Consider the following 14,792-nt stretch of genomic DNA (forward strand, 5'->3'; position numbering starts at 1 on the left):
GTGTTCCCTCTCTCGCTGGCTGTCTCTGTCAAATAAATAAATAAAATCTTTAAAAAAAAAAAAAAAAAAGAAAGAAAATCTTTGGAGCACCTGGGTGGCACAGCGGTTAAGCGTCTGCCTTCAGCTCAGGACGTGATCTCGGTGTTATGGGATCAAGCCCCACATCAGGCTCCTCCGCTATGAGCCTGCTTCTTCCTCTCCCACTCCCCCTGCTTGTGTTCCCTCTCTCGCTGGCTGTCTCTCTCTCTCTGTCAAATAAATAAATAAAATCTTAAAAAAAAAAATTAGATATTTCAAATTTTTTTCCGTGGTTTTTTTGTCATCAGCATACATTATTTACAAAAAAAAAAAAAAGTTTTTTATTTTGAGGGCAAAAAAACAAGCTTTGAAATTAGAGTGTCTTTAAATTCTGATTCCACCTCTCCGTAGCTGTGTGACTTTGGGCAAGATACTTAACCCTTGACACCTGACTTCTAAAACGCATATACAATGTGCTGGGGTAATGATCTTAAAAGGCCCAGAGTAAACCCTCAATAAATAAATAATTATTCCCTCCCGGGGTTGCTCTGGAGACAAGGGCAGGAAATAAACATCTAAAGCTACCAGAGCTGGTTCTCGATGAATATTCATGTCCTGCCCTGGGCTTCCAGCTCCCGCATGGCCCACCTCATCACGGGCCTCACTGCCGCCAAGTGTTTCCCACGTCTCAGCGAAGTTCCAGAATCATCTTTCGGGACAATGGGCCATCATAAAGACAAGAAAAGCGAAAAGCTGGAAATAGGGATCAGTTATGTGCTTTAGAGGCCACTGGCCCTTCTCACAGGGAACCTCTCTAATAATGGTCAAGGCCTGGGTCGGGTCCTGAGCTCCTTGGCGAGAAAAGGAATTATAAACGCAGCTGAGGAAACTCAGCGATCTAATCCTGACGTACTCTGAACAGTTCTGCTTAGGAACTCTGCATTGCTGACCTGCTAAAACGTAGAAGATAGGCAAAAATCAACCTATGCTCGTCACCCTCCTTCCCTCCCCTTAACCCCGCCTCAGTGTTAGCATCTGAGCTGAACAACCTTCGATTCCATCTAAGGACAAATCATAGGTCAGTAGGAGACTGGTCACTCACTCACTATTTATTAAGTACCTGGTAAGTCCAGAGCATGCTGTTTGTCTCCGCACACGGCACAAAGTGAACAAAAGTAACGGCTTTGCTGGGAAAACTGACCTGAATAATACCAAGTAAAACCAATCCTTTACAGCAGGAAAATTAAGTGTCCTTTATTCCGGTCGCATTTAAGATTTTTCTAGGACCAGAGATTTTATTAATTATTAATATGAGAGGCAGGAAAGGTCAACCCATTTTGGGGAGGGAGCTTCCAGATTTTTGAAACACCAGTTATAGGTCAATAATGCATGTTGATTTTTCATCACTTTTGTGGGAGAACAATGGCCTTTAAAAACATTTTTTTTAATAACCCAAGAACAGATCACTGTGAGTACACATCCCTTCCACCTAGACAGGGCTCCGAGGTGGCTGGGTCCGGCACAGTCGCCTCTGTGCTACTTCAGCCACAGGTCCAGTGTCCCGGCCTGGGGATGGAGCCTCAGGGTCAGTTCGATGTCACCTTCAGCTTTCAGGGCAGGGAAAGGGGTGATGTTGGCCAGGCCCTAGACTCCAGGGAAGCCGTATTTCTGGTCCTCCAGGCTGGTCTTGGCATTGCTCATGGCCTTCCCGCTGTTCTTGGAGAACAGGGGGGCACCCTCTTGCATGGGTGCCTGCAAGTACTGAGCCCATGTATTTTTCTGGCATCTTCAGCAGCCCAAGCACCATAGGACCCAGGTGGGTCACAGATAGGCCACCCACGGGCACATCCCTCATAGGCAAGCTCAGCAAGGAGCTCATTCCATCAGGGGCTTTCTGGGGCAGAAGGAGAAGGGGTTCTTGAAATAGGACAGCCACATGCAGATCATGGGAACTCCAAGGTCCCGGAAATATTCCTCTATCTCCCCTTCGCCATCAAAGTGGCCCACTGCCCGTCTCCCAGCAAGCTGGCCTGGTCATCCTGGTCTCCCCGCACGACGTCTACGGCCTGCAGCCTCAGCTCCTTTGCTGCCCTAGGCCTGGAGTCCCACATCACCATGGCAACCCTGAACATCCCATCTTCCAGGAACACCCGGGCCACTGAGCCTCCCTGAGCACCTGTGGCTCCAAACACCACACCAGTTTCTTGTCCACCATGCGAATTAAAGGGAGAAGGACAGTCCCCAAGGCCTGAAGGCTGTGGGACACATGGAGTCAGCGATGGGGACCTGGGATGACTGAGCACGCACCACATGGACCTGATGGGCAGCTGGCAGGGGGACATCAGGGCTCTATGACCTTCAGTCTGCTCCACTCCACCCCACCCCCTCGGGTGTGACATCCCATCCCCCACCTGGCCCTGGAACTCGGCCCCCACCCCCCTCACCAGTCCCCCTGCTGGTGGTACCTCCCAACCCCAGGCAGGAAACCCGATTTTTAATCATTCTCATCTGTTCAAAAGGGAGCCCTTCTGAGAGTGTTTACCATGCGATACCTCAGAGGCAGAGTTTAACTTACATTTGAAACTATAAATCTCTTCCGAATAACACTCTATAATTCAAGTCGCGTTTGGTGCCTGCAGGGAGAGAGCAGTCCAGAGGGAGGAACGGTGACAGGCTCGGTCACTCACTCCCACACCACTGCGACAGGGACATCCGTGTTCCCGCTTTACACATAGTGTTGTGGAGGTGTAGACAGACCGGCAGCCACATCCCAGACCTGCACGCTGCAGGGCACTTGCCTTTGGCCCCCTGCACCCCCGTGCCTAGTTCCCCTTGCATTTCATGGGAACCGATAGTGAGAACAAAGGCCAAGGCTAGGTATGCTCATGTCCCTGGCACAGAGCATCGGGAATGGCCAGCTCCTTGCCATGGCCGGCTTTGTGCAGCGAACTGAAACAAGGGCAGGATTTGAGAGTTCACGACCTTAGAAAGAGGGGCGGCAACTGAGGGGAGACAACTACTTTTCAGGCTTTGGAAAAGGGTCCCTCAACAAAAGGGCGCTTCTGGAGCTTGAACGACCTGCATTTACACCATTGCATTGCATTTTATGTGCCAGGTTCAGGGCACGGGCTCAGTCCTATCCCCTCCGGGCCCCCCCATGGCAGGTGCTTCCCAAGTGACCCTTCGGCAACCTCCCATCCTCCCCGCAGCCCCTTAGCTCTTCGGACAAGGCCATATCCATTGAATTTTTGTCGCGGACTTCTGTTTCATGTTCAGACCGCTTTTTCACTTAAACACTCATTTTGGAAATCCCAGGGCAACCTGGAAGAATTTCCAGGTTGAACTTCTTAAACCAAGACGGTTTCATATGAAGTCCTTGCAAGGTCATTGAACAGGAGGAGTCAAGAACGACGCACTTCCTACCAGCAGAGCGAGCCTACCGCTTTCTGACCACGGGTGGTCACGCTCCACAGCTCAGTCTGAGGGTCTGCTCTCTAGAACCACTGTGAAACCAACAGTTTCAGCCCACGTGCCTTAGAAAATAGTCTGAGCCAAAGAGGACATATGAACACTTTCCTGGAACCCGGGGCAGTGAGAATAAAGGAAAACAGAGGTGAGGCGCAGAGAGTAAGAAGCCATGAGATGGGGTGTGTTACCACCTGGGCACTGCTCACCATGAGCAGTGAGATCCGGCCCATCATTGGGCAGGGCACCTGCTTCGCCATGTGGGACAGCTGCACCCAGGCTATCCTTTGCAATAGTCCATCGGAGGGAGAGAAGGAGAATTTATCCGCTGGCTCCTTATCAGCCATCAGTAAAAGACTCCCCCAGATGGACTGGAGTGGTCTTGGCCTTTTCAGCAGGTACTCGGGCCACTCTGCCACACGGGCTTCAGAGCCTGGAAATGGCAACAGGAGCCAAAGGCTCTGGGGTTGGTTGTCCTCAAGCAGGGAGGCCAAAGGGGCTCACAGGGAGTCAGCAGGAGTGGCTTAGATGGACTGGGAGACAGAGGAGGCCAAGAGAATCAGAGGCGGTCCCAAAGCTGGGTGCCGTGAAGAAGCTGGGTGTTTTCATTTGTTCAGACATTTCTAAGACTCCTAGGTATTGTACAAGATCTTGGGATTACAGTTAAAGTATTCATTGCCATCAAGAAACAGTCTACTGAAAATACACAAAAATAAACACCCGACCAAAAAGCCCTACCTCTCGAGAGCAGGAAATCCAGCCACGTACAGGATTTTGGCAAAAGGTGTTCTCAGAGGGGACCATCATTAACTGCATTCCATATTGTAAAAATCAAAGTCTTCAGTTAGAAAGGAAACGCCGGAGCTCATCTGGTGAGCCCTTTACTTCAATCAACCAAGCTTTTATGATCCCGACACCCCAGAGAGGTCAAACACCATCCCAACCCCACCCACCCCGACACCTACTCTCTTGTTGCTAACAGTCTGCACTTTCCAGATCAAAGATCTTAGAGGTCTCTGAGCCTTCATCAATGGGATTCCCTGCCCAGAATGCCCTTCTGTGTCAGCAGGGACACACTAACTCATGCCGCCGTACCAATGACCGAAATTTCAGGGCTTTCGAAAAAGATTTATTTCTGCTCATTGTAGTCATTCAAGAACCTTGACAGATGGAAGTTTCATCTTAACGTATGTTTTCCTGGTTTCTTTAGCAGTAAAGGGGGAAAATGACAAATCACATCCTGGCATTTACAGCTTCTCGCCAGAAGGGACACTCCTCCGTCCGTTTCACATTTCATTGGCTCGAGTGCGATGCATGGCCACACTTACATTCACGAGGATGGGGCAGGGTGTTCTACCAGGTGCCAAAGAGAGAAAAACCAGGAAAAGCCAACGAGGGGTATTAACAACTCACCTTTTTAAAGCTTCTTCAGTTACCGAATTCCTACTCAAGCTTCTCAATTCAGGTCAGGTTTTATCCATTCACTCCATTACCTGGACCTCCAGGCTGATTAAGGAGACCTCGCAGGTGCCCCAAGCACTCCCCTCAACCATCGTACCAGCAACCCTGCAGAGACATGCTCTCTGCTTCTCTGTCTCCCACATAGCACGGAGTGTCCCCCGTCACAGCAACCATTTCTCCTTTACCTCGTGTGTTCAGCACCCAGCACAGTGCCTGCTAACTAGACACTCAATCCAGGTTTGTCGAGCTGAACAAAATCGACATGACAGGACAGAAAATAAAACTTTCTTCTCAGAAGAAACCACTGTCCCGGAGTGAGTGAAGCATTGCACAACGTTATAAGCATTTTTCAATGCCAGTCTCTCCTCTCCTGCTGTTTGTCAAATTAAAGTGACACATTCAGGTGATAAAAAACTCCCCTTGGGCAGAGCCTAAATATAAACATTCTAGGAAACTTTCGCCTTCCTCTGTTTTGCTAGGCGAGCGAAGCCTGCACAAATGCTTAAGCTTTGCTGTTTCCCCCCCAAGCAGAGTTCAGCGAGGAGGGAAGGCCTGGATGGGGAAAGGAGCTCATTTCCCTCGTTCTTGGCAAAAACGTAAATCAGGTCATAAGCAAAAGTCATTTGGAAATCTGATTTCTCTGTGGGCTCGACTCCTCTTTTCTGCCAAGTGGGTGAGTCCCACGAGCGCCAGTCCTACCTTCTCTGTGCAGTTAAGAAGGAGAACTTGTACTTACAGATTTCCACGAGCTCGGGCTCCAATGGTTAGTGGTCAGAAATGCTGACGCCAAGGCCACGTGGGGCTGAGGAGAGCCAAGGACAGCTTCATGGTGACCCCCAGCGAGCGGCAAAGCAGAGCCGACATCCCCCACGTCCTACACGCAGTCTCCTCTCGCAGACCGAGGGGCGGCTCCTAGGCCCTTTTATGCACGACGTGGTTCACGGGCCAGTGGTATTGGTATCACCTGAGGCCTCATTAGAAATTCGGAATATCGGCTCCCCACGCCACACCTGCTGAATCAGAGCTCGCGTTTTCAGCGAGATTCCCAGGTGACTCTCATGTAACTTAAAATCTGAGCTTCACTGAAAATCGTGTAACTTAAAATCAGTAACTAAAAGCACTGAGCGGGGCTCTGAACACACGTTCTGGAAGAGTCTGGAAAGTGAGGACAGCTGTGCCCATCCCTGTCCCCACCTGTCACTTGGGGAGAGGTAAACACTCCTTAACCTGTGAGCACAGCACTGCATTTATTCATTGTGGAGGCAAGAGGGGATTGGAGGTGAAGGGAGATCCCAGTGTATCCAAGATCGCGGGGCCAGGCCCTCTGTGGACAGCTCTACAATTATGGGTGGTGGTCAGCCAGGTTGGAAAGACGGACAGCCAGCTTACCATGGGGCGAGCCACGAGACCCGGAGATGCTGCAAACCATTTCCAAAGGGCCCACGGACTTCCGGCCTCTTACACTAGGAACTACAGCTATCACCTCATTCCCAACCTCTCCAGTAGGTAGGGGAGCCCAGGAGCTGTGAGCTGGTGAAAACCCCATGTCACGATTCTCCCTTCACAAGGCAAGGACTCTTCTGTCCTTGTCTATCCTCCCAGCCATTTTTGGCTCTGTGCTCTTCGTCTGATGTTCAGCTCTCTCCTGCCTGCCTGCCCTCCCTCTCTACCACCCTTCGCAGCACTTTGGTTTCCTGGTAACTTGACACTTCTGTGACATGATCTCATCTAATCTATCATTCTACTCTTTGTTGGTAGACTATTTTAGTCACTGTCATTCCATCTACCCTGAGATGAAGGCATTTCGCTAATGGCTTCTGCTCTCTTGACACTACTGTGTTGTGTTATACCGGTGATGAGTATGCAGTGTGTTCTTTTACAAAACGACCGACACGGACACACTGTGTATAGTTACTCAACAGAAACTCGGATGCTGGGCCAGGCACGGGTACGAATCTTGCTTCTGGATTATCTCTGTTCTCTCCTGCATCAACGGCCACCCAATCACCAATGGCAAATGACCTTCAGGCTACAACATGTTCAGATCTCCTCCATCTCCAAACAATACTCTCCTCAATGCTCCTCTCCCTTAAGCCCACCAGTCTATCTCAGTTCTTCCTAAAAAAGAGAGAGAGAGAGAGAGAGATTTATTGATTTGAGAGAAAGAGAGAGTGGGGGGGGGGAGGAGCAAAGGGAGAGAATCTCAAGCAGACGCTACAGTTACCAGGTAACCTGGCTCGGGACTCGATCTCATAACCCCTGAGATCGAGACCTGAGCCCAGAGCAAAAGTCCAACGCTCAACCGACTGAGCCACCCAGACACCTCTCCGCTTTTCCCTTTCAAAGGTGCCCTTGCCTACCTTCTCTGCCTCCATTTCTCCCATTCTTTTGTGCTACCGGCTAACTGAACTCTCTACAACATAAGCTGTCCCTGCCCTCACCGGCTGGGAATCTAGTGAGGCTGGATTAACTGGATTCTGGATTAACTCCAGATAGAAATCGAGAACAGACATGGTGCTTGCCCTTGGTAAGAGAGACTTATCTTGTTTCAAGTCATTCCTCACCCACTTAAATCATCTATGCAACCACCTGGTGATTTCTGACTACAACCATGGATTTTCTGGCTCCCTGCCTGGTTTCTGACGTAGGTGGCTTTTCCCTATTAGTACCTGAGTGGGTCTGCTTACCTCTTGAGACCCAGCCCAGGCCACCTTCCTTGCCCCCCGTCTGCGTGCTCACGTCTTAGCCACACACCGGTTGCATCCATTGACGTATGAATATTAACATTTCTGCAATGTAAGCTTCTTCGATGCTTAGATTTTTATTCTATTTGTCTTTATATCCCAGCTTCTACTATGATGCCTGACGTATAAATGTACACAATGCTCATTAAATGACATTTCAAATGGACTCCAATTTCTTTTCCGTGTAATGCCTGCTGTGGGTTTAGATTCGCGAGACGTCAACAATTCAATCTGGAGAGTTCTGTACAGAGACACGGCCGCCAGGAAGCACGCCAGGGCGTCAGGGAGGTGTGCGTTTCTGGATGGGCTCCAGCCTCCCAAGAGAAAGCGGGTCATGGAGAATAGCCAGGGCTCTTAGCCGTGACCTTCCTCTCCCCATCTGCTTTTGATTTGATCTGCTGAAAAAGCAACTTCCCCAGGTTCCTCAGCTGCCAGAGATTACCCTAGATGATCTGACTCTCTGGAAAGAGGAAATGCGGGACCCGTCCCCCGCTGGCCAGATATCCACTGAAAATCGGGCCAGGCTGGAGTGGGTAACCGTCAGGGCTCAGCACTTGGGGAATTTAAATAAAAGGAAAGGAGCCTGGAGAACTGTGAATGCTTTTCTCTTAAAACTTCATGTTTGCTTTATGGAGCAGAGAAACAGATGCAGGCCCTGTCGGGAGCCCTTTACAGAACTCTATACCTCGGTCTTCTCATTCTCTGAGTATCGCTGACTCAGACGGCCTCCTCACTTAATCTGTGTAGTTGCCTAACTGTGTTGAGTCTAGCTGTCCGGGGCCATGCTGTGAGCGGAACCAAGAATCCTCGGGGCTCAGAGCTGACTTGAACTTTCTGCTGGGCTGGGCCACTTCTCAGCAGGCACAGGGGCTGCAAGTGGGCCCGTGGGAGAATTGTCCAGTGTGTTTTCCCTGCAACGGGCCTTCAGTACACTCCACAGGTGCCCCAAGGCCGGGGTGGGCCACAATGAGCATTCAGCACGTGCCTGAGTCCCAAGTGGGTGCGTTGGAGTTTTCAAATTTGTGATGCCCTAATCAACTCTGTCTTCGTGGCCAGACATCATGGGAACTTTCCTGCTTTCAGAAGAAAATACACTGTGTTCCCGCGCCTCATGCTGAACCTACCGCATCAGGAAATGACTGTGAAATGAACAAGAATTTTGCTAAAAATGAGCTGGGGTTTGTGTGGGAGCAAGCGTGTTGTGATCATTATGTCATCCGTGTAAATAACCGTAGTGCGTGTTTCTTACGTATTGAAATACTTGTATTTCTCCTGGAGCAACATATATATATATATATTTAATTCTGCAATCTGATTTCTTTACAACTTGAGATGTCCTGAGAGGTACTTGCTGCATTAAAGTTTCAAATCCAGCAAAACTGCACTCATTAGAAAGCGTTCATCTTTCTCTCCATAATCCCCGAGAGGAGAATGAAAACATCGACCAGGCGAGTCAAGCTTCTACTGCAGGGAACATCTCTTACTCTAGTTCAAAGGCTTTCTGCGAAAGTGGAAAGTAAGCATCACAAGATTGAGAGTGATGCGGGTGAGTCTTCGTCAGATCCTCCGTCTTCCCACGAGGGAGCCCGAAGAGTCAAAGGCATGCGGGCAGTGCTGTCTTCGAGACAAAGCTATAGCTTGCTGTCGATGAAAAGAGTGCGATTTCCGCAGAAGAAAAAGCTTTTCAAAAACACCTTCTCAGAGTTGTCAACGAGAGATAACATTACGTGAACATGTTAAGTCAGAGGAAAATATTTGGAGCCAGTTTGTAACTAACTTCACCTTTGTCCCCCCCTAAAGTATCAAAGAACAGCAATAGCTGGAAAACCAAAATGGACTCTCATCGTGACGCTGTATATTTTTAATGTAAACTTAACTTTTTAGTAATATTTAATTTACAACTTTTCAGTGTTGATCAAGTGTTTCTTTTTACATAGTATTTTTGAGCATTACTCTACTAATTGTATTGCTAACAAGTGATTTTGGAATATCAATGTCTTTTTAATATGCATGCTTTTAAAATAGACACTTTCACTTGTTTAGAGTACATTTAATTGTTTAATTGTTACATAGTAAATATTTGGTTTTACTTCTTATTTCATGAACTCCGAATACATTAAAAAACATAAAAATGCCAGGATCAACACTAGTATTTCAATGTTATGCAAAATAAATATCACATTACTGATACTGGCATTTTACTTGGTATTGTAATCACCAAATAAAACAATAAACCCATAATTACACACACACACACCCCTGTACCCACAAACAAACAATCATAGAGGGACCATTCAGAGCTTAGGATTTCTGTGTCTTTCTTCCGTATGTTTCGGTTTTAACCATTTGATTAAATCGAATGCTGAAAAAAGTTCTTGCAGCTTACCAGAATTAGGGCTCTCTCTCCAAGCTGGGTAAAACTACAGTTTCTCTTGTGTCACAATGACATAGAAATTCCCAGGTACTGGGAGCTAAAGTTAGGTGAAAGAGTTGCACGGTTTGTTTCGTCTCGTAATAAATGCAGTGCACACAGCGCTCGGATGTGATGGATTTCCTCCCGACCTCTGGGACTGGGGTTCTTCCACCCACTGCAGTGCCTTTGGGCTGGATCAGCTCGCTCTGTGGCTCCTTGGGTGCTGACCTCTGAGAGGGCTCCCCTCCCACAGCCAGCTCTGCAGCAAGACCTGGCCGCATTCCTTCTCCTGCTCTCCTGGGGGATCCTGGGGGGCTGGGTGGCTGTGAATATCTAATGAGAACCCTCTCAGTGCATTCAGATTAGACTTCTCTTTGTTCTTGAACAATAGCATCAAAGGCAGGAAGTATGCTTTCTAAACAAAGAGACTTTTTATAGGGCATTTGCAAGTATTACAAGTTTTCTCCTCAGGTTTCAAGTTCTCAGCCTATCCTGGGGAGAGGAAACTTGCTCAAAAGTCAGTTAGTAAGTGATTCGGCCAAGCTCAAGCCCCAGTCTAGCTGCCCCAGAGCTCATGGGCTGTCTGCTCCATCAGTAGTCCCCGGACTGCAGAACCCTCTAGAGAGCTGGGCCCCCACCCTAGACACTGGGGTGGGAGCCCACACATTCGTGTTTCCAATAAGATCCCAGGTGAGGCTGGTGCTGCTGGTCCTCAGCCCACACTTGGGGAGACCCCGTGCCCCAAACCAGTGGTCCCCCAACCCGAGGCAGAGCTTGTTATCAGAGCCACAAGCCCCAACCACTCCCAGGTGATTCTGATGGAGGTGACATTTGGAGGAAATTACACCATCCGGAAGTTACATCGTAATTCCACACAGCATGGGCAAAATAGAGCGCTAAATACAAGTCTAAAAATAATTCGAAGGCAAAGGCAAAGAACAAATCATTTTGAATGGGCAGTGGTAGGAACCAAAGACGACTTCCATGCAGAGGGGTATGAACTAGAGCTAGCTACATAATTTGCAGGGTCCGATGCACAATGAAAATCTGGGGTCCTTTTTACCAAAATTTGGAAAAGCATGCCCTTGATGGTACTAAAATATAAAGCTTTTCCTTTCTTTCTCAGTCTCTCGACTTGTCATGGTGTGTTTTATTTGCTATTTAATGACATTCTAAGTAAAGAAAAATTTCAAAATTAAATCATTTTCATGAATGTTACCATTCATCTTTATATTGTGCACCGGCCAGTTTTAAATGCAAATTTAAGAGCATCTAATTAACATGCAGAATGACCAACGTTACACAATTTGTATTGTGGAGCTCACACAGGCATATGTTTTTCATTCTTACCAGAACAGTGGAAATACAGCACAGAACTAACTGAACTTTTTAAATTTCACTTCTTCATTGTAAAGTTTTATTTATTTGGAGAGACAGAGCTAGAGGGGGAGAATCCCGAGCAGACTCCCTGCTGAGCGCAGAGTCCTGCGTGGGGCTGGATCTCAGGATCCCGAAAACTCCACCTGAGCCGAAATCAAGAGAGGCTCAACCAACCAAGCCACCAGGCGCTCCTAATTTCATTTCTTGATGTGTGCTCATTCTACCTTCAGCTTTTCAGTGAGGAAGGAAGGAGGGACTAAAAGAAAAGAAACTATGGGTTGCTCTATCTTTCCTATTCCTGGCATATATCATTTTCAGCTCAGCCGGTTGGTTAATACGGTACTGGTGGCCGTCGTGGCACGGTGGCCTGAGGGAAGTGACATGGTAAGCAAGAGCATGACAGGATTCCTTCATTGTTCCTGTTTTGTAGGACACCACTGCCTTCTTTCTGTGTTGATATAAGTTCGGGTTAGAGCAGAGCGTGCGACTTCTCCAGGATATCAGTGCCCTCACTTTGTCGTAGAAATAACGTCCTGACCTTGTACTCACCTTGAACCGCCTTGCTCGTGGGCCCACCAGAATTCTGTGCTCATGAAACGTCTTGAACACCATGGCCCAATGGGGCAGCAAAGGGAGGGAGGCACGCCTATTGCAAGCCTCAGGCACGTACTCCACTCTTCCATCAGGCTTCACGTACAAAACACAGGTTCAAAGACAGAAGGGTTAAGTGCTTCCAGACATAACAGCAGAGCATGAAACCAAGCATGGGGCCCTTCTTTTTTTTTTTTTTAATAATATTTATTTTGTTATGTTAGTCACCATACAGTACATCCCCAGTTCTTGCTGCAATGTTCCATGATTCATTACTTGCATATAACCCCCAGTGCACCATGCAATATGTGCCCTCCTTAATACCCATCACCGGCCTATCCCATTCCCCCACTCCCCTCCCCTCTGAAGCATGGGGCCCTTCTGACCGCAGAGCACTGAGCGCAGATGACCGTAAAGCCGGCTCCAATTTGGGTTTTGAGTGAGGAATCATAAAATGGGAGGTTGTAAGGGAATTCCAGGCCGAATCGGGGTGGATGGACAGAGGGAGGTACACATCGGGTACCAGGAAAATGTAGGGGAAATCGTGATCTCTCTCAAGAGAGACTTCCTTCCCTTTGGACCTACATCACTGTAGAAAGCACAGGGCTCTACTGGCTGGAAATAGATTATTCTCTTGAGAAAGGTGTTCCAATGATAAAGCAAGGCAGGTTTTTTTTTTTTCCTTTCTAGTATCAAAAAAAAAAAAAAAAGCTTAAATTCGTCCATAAGAATAAAAATAAGTGTGAGATTTTATTATATTATTTTATTATTTTTTTTTCTCGAAAGCAAGAAACCTTCTCATGAAAGTTATATTTGTTATTGATCAGTGTAATTAAAGTATCAGAAGATAATTTTCAGCTTTTGATTGCCTAGAGGACATTTTAGTTTCTCTAATGAAATTATAAAGAAATATTTCCACTTGTTTGTTAGTTTTTTATATGAAACCGTATTTATTAAATCATAACATTATTACTTTCTCCCCTTGGTTATTACTGTGAAATATGGAGGCACAATGCCCAGCATGTTGGGAATTGTTTAGTAACAAAACTAATATTTTATGAAAGAATAATATATCTTGGCTTTTCAAATTACTATCATGTGAACCAAAATGAGACCTCATATCTACTCGTGTTATCCAAACTAGCAGAAGATTCTTGTCCAAGCGCCATTATCCGACTTTATATAAAATACATTCACTTTTTGTCTCGAGATTAGACATTGCATGCTGCGGATTAGAATAATATTGTAAGAGTTCAGTAATTTTCAACATAAATTTAAGATGTTATATTAGCTACTTTGTAATTTGTCTTTTAATGTATACAGTTCACATGCTGAAATTCAAAACTGAATTCTAATATTTGAGATGAAAGTACATTTTGTAAATTTAAAACTTTTCATGTTAAATTGAAATTATATAAATAATATATTAGTACTTTCTGTTGTAAAAAATGCAACCGGTACAGATAAATAACAATCCTCCCTGACACCCCTCCAGAGGTAACAATTATTATCAGTGTGATAGGTATAATTTAAATTATTTTCTTTGTATTTATATCATAATGAACATATGAAAAATTTTAATACGAGTGATGTCATTTTGTGGTTATTGCTCTGAAGCTTGCTTTAATTTTTTTATTTTTTTAAAGATTTATTTATTTATCTTAGAGAGAGAATGAGAGAGAGCACGCATGCGCATAAGTGGAGGGGGGAGGGACAGAGAGAGAGGGAGAGAAATTCTCAGACAGACTCCCCGCCTAGTGCAGAGACTGAAGCGGGGCTCAATCCCAGGGCCCTGAGATCATGATCTGAGCCTAAATCAAGAGTCCGACTGAGCTACGCAGGCACCCCGCTTGCTTTAATTTTAAACTATCAAGGTCAGAGAGTTCTAAGCTGGTACATATGTATAGACCCAGCAGATTCTTTCTGACTGCTGCCAGTATTTCCTATATGTTTGTTTGTTCATTTACTCCCCTCCTAGTGATACTTCGGTTGTTTCCAATTTTTCACCTTATATACAATGATATAATGAACAGCTTTGCCCATGCTTCTTTGTTTACATGAAAATGTGTTTTCAGGGATACGAAGGGGAAAAAATGGAATTGACAGGTCATAAGAGATATATTTAAAATTTTCATTGATCCTATCAAATTACTCTCCAAAAAGACCTTGCCATTTATACCCATGTCCCAGTGTCCATGCCAAAACTTGTTATTTTGAATCTTTCTTTTTTAAAGATTTTATTTATTTATTTGACAGAGAGAGAGAGGGAGAGAGAGCACAAGCAGGGGGAGCAGCAGAGGGAGAAGGAGAAGCAGGCTGCCGGCTGAGCAGGGAGCCCGACTCGGGACTCAATCCCAGGACTCCAGGATCATAACCTGAGCCAAAGGCAGACGCTTAACTGACTGAACCCCCAGGTGCCCCTATTTTAAATCTTTCAAAACATTTGGAAATCTAGTGTGTTAAAACTGGTATGACTTCTCTTAGAAATGCAAGGAGAGTCTAATATTCAAAATATAATAATAAAATTATGTGTATCAACAGAGGAGAAAATCATACAATGCATACTTCAAATGCATTTGATAAAATATAGCTCCCTCTCTGCGATGGTCAATTTTGTCTGTCAACTAGGTTATGGTAGCCAGATATTTGGCCACACATGATGCTGGATGTTTCTGTGAAGGAACTGGGCTTCAAGGGAAAAAGACAGACCTCCTAAGAGG

At 46.3% G+C, this 14,792-nt stretch overlaps 1 long non-coding RNA gene and 1 pseudogene across 1 annotated transcript; both read right to left on the reverse strand.

Moving 5' to 3' along the window:
- Positions 1-626: 626 nt before the first annotated feature.
- On the reverse strand, positions 627-2,233 carry LOC123776426 (nmrA-like family domain-containing protein 1 pseudogene; annotated as a pseudogene).
- A 2,368-nt stretch (positions 2,234-4,601) lies between these two features.
- On the reverse strand, positions 4,602-7,361 carry LOC148107166 (uncharacterized). Its single transcript, XR_015722967.1, has 3 exons — positions 7,305-7,361; positions 6,967-7,062; positions 4,602-4,836 (listed from the first exon to the last, which is right to left on the reverse strand). It is a non-coding gene; the product is annotated as an uncharacterized LOC148107166 (long non-coding RNA).
- Positions 7,362-14,792: the final 7,431 nt, after the last annotated feature.

Source organism: Ursus americanus, chromosome 34, assembly GCF_024610735.1.
Source record: "Ursus americanus isolate L20-20 chromosome 34, mUrsAme1.1.p, whole genome shotgun sequence".
Classification (NCBI taxonomy): Eukaryota; Metazoa; Chordata; class Mammalia; order Carnivora; family Ursidae; genus Ursus; species Ursus americanus.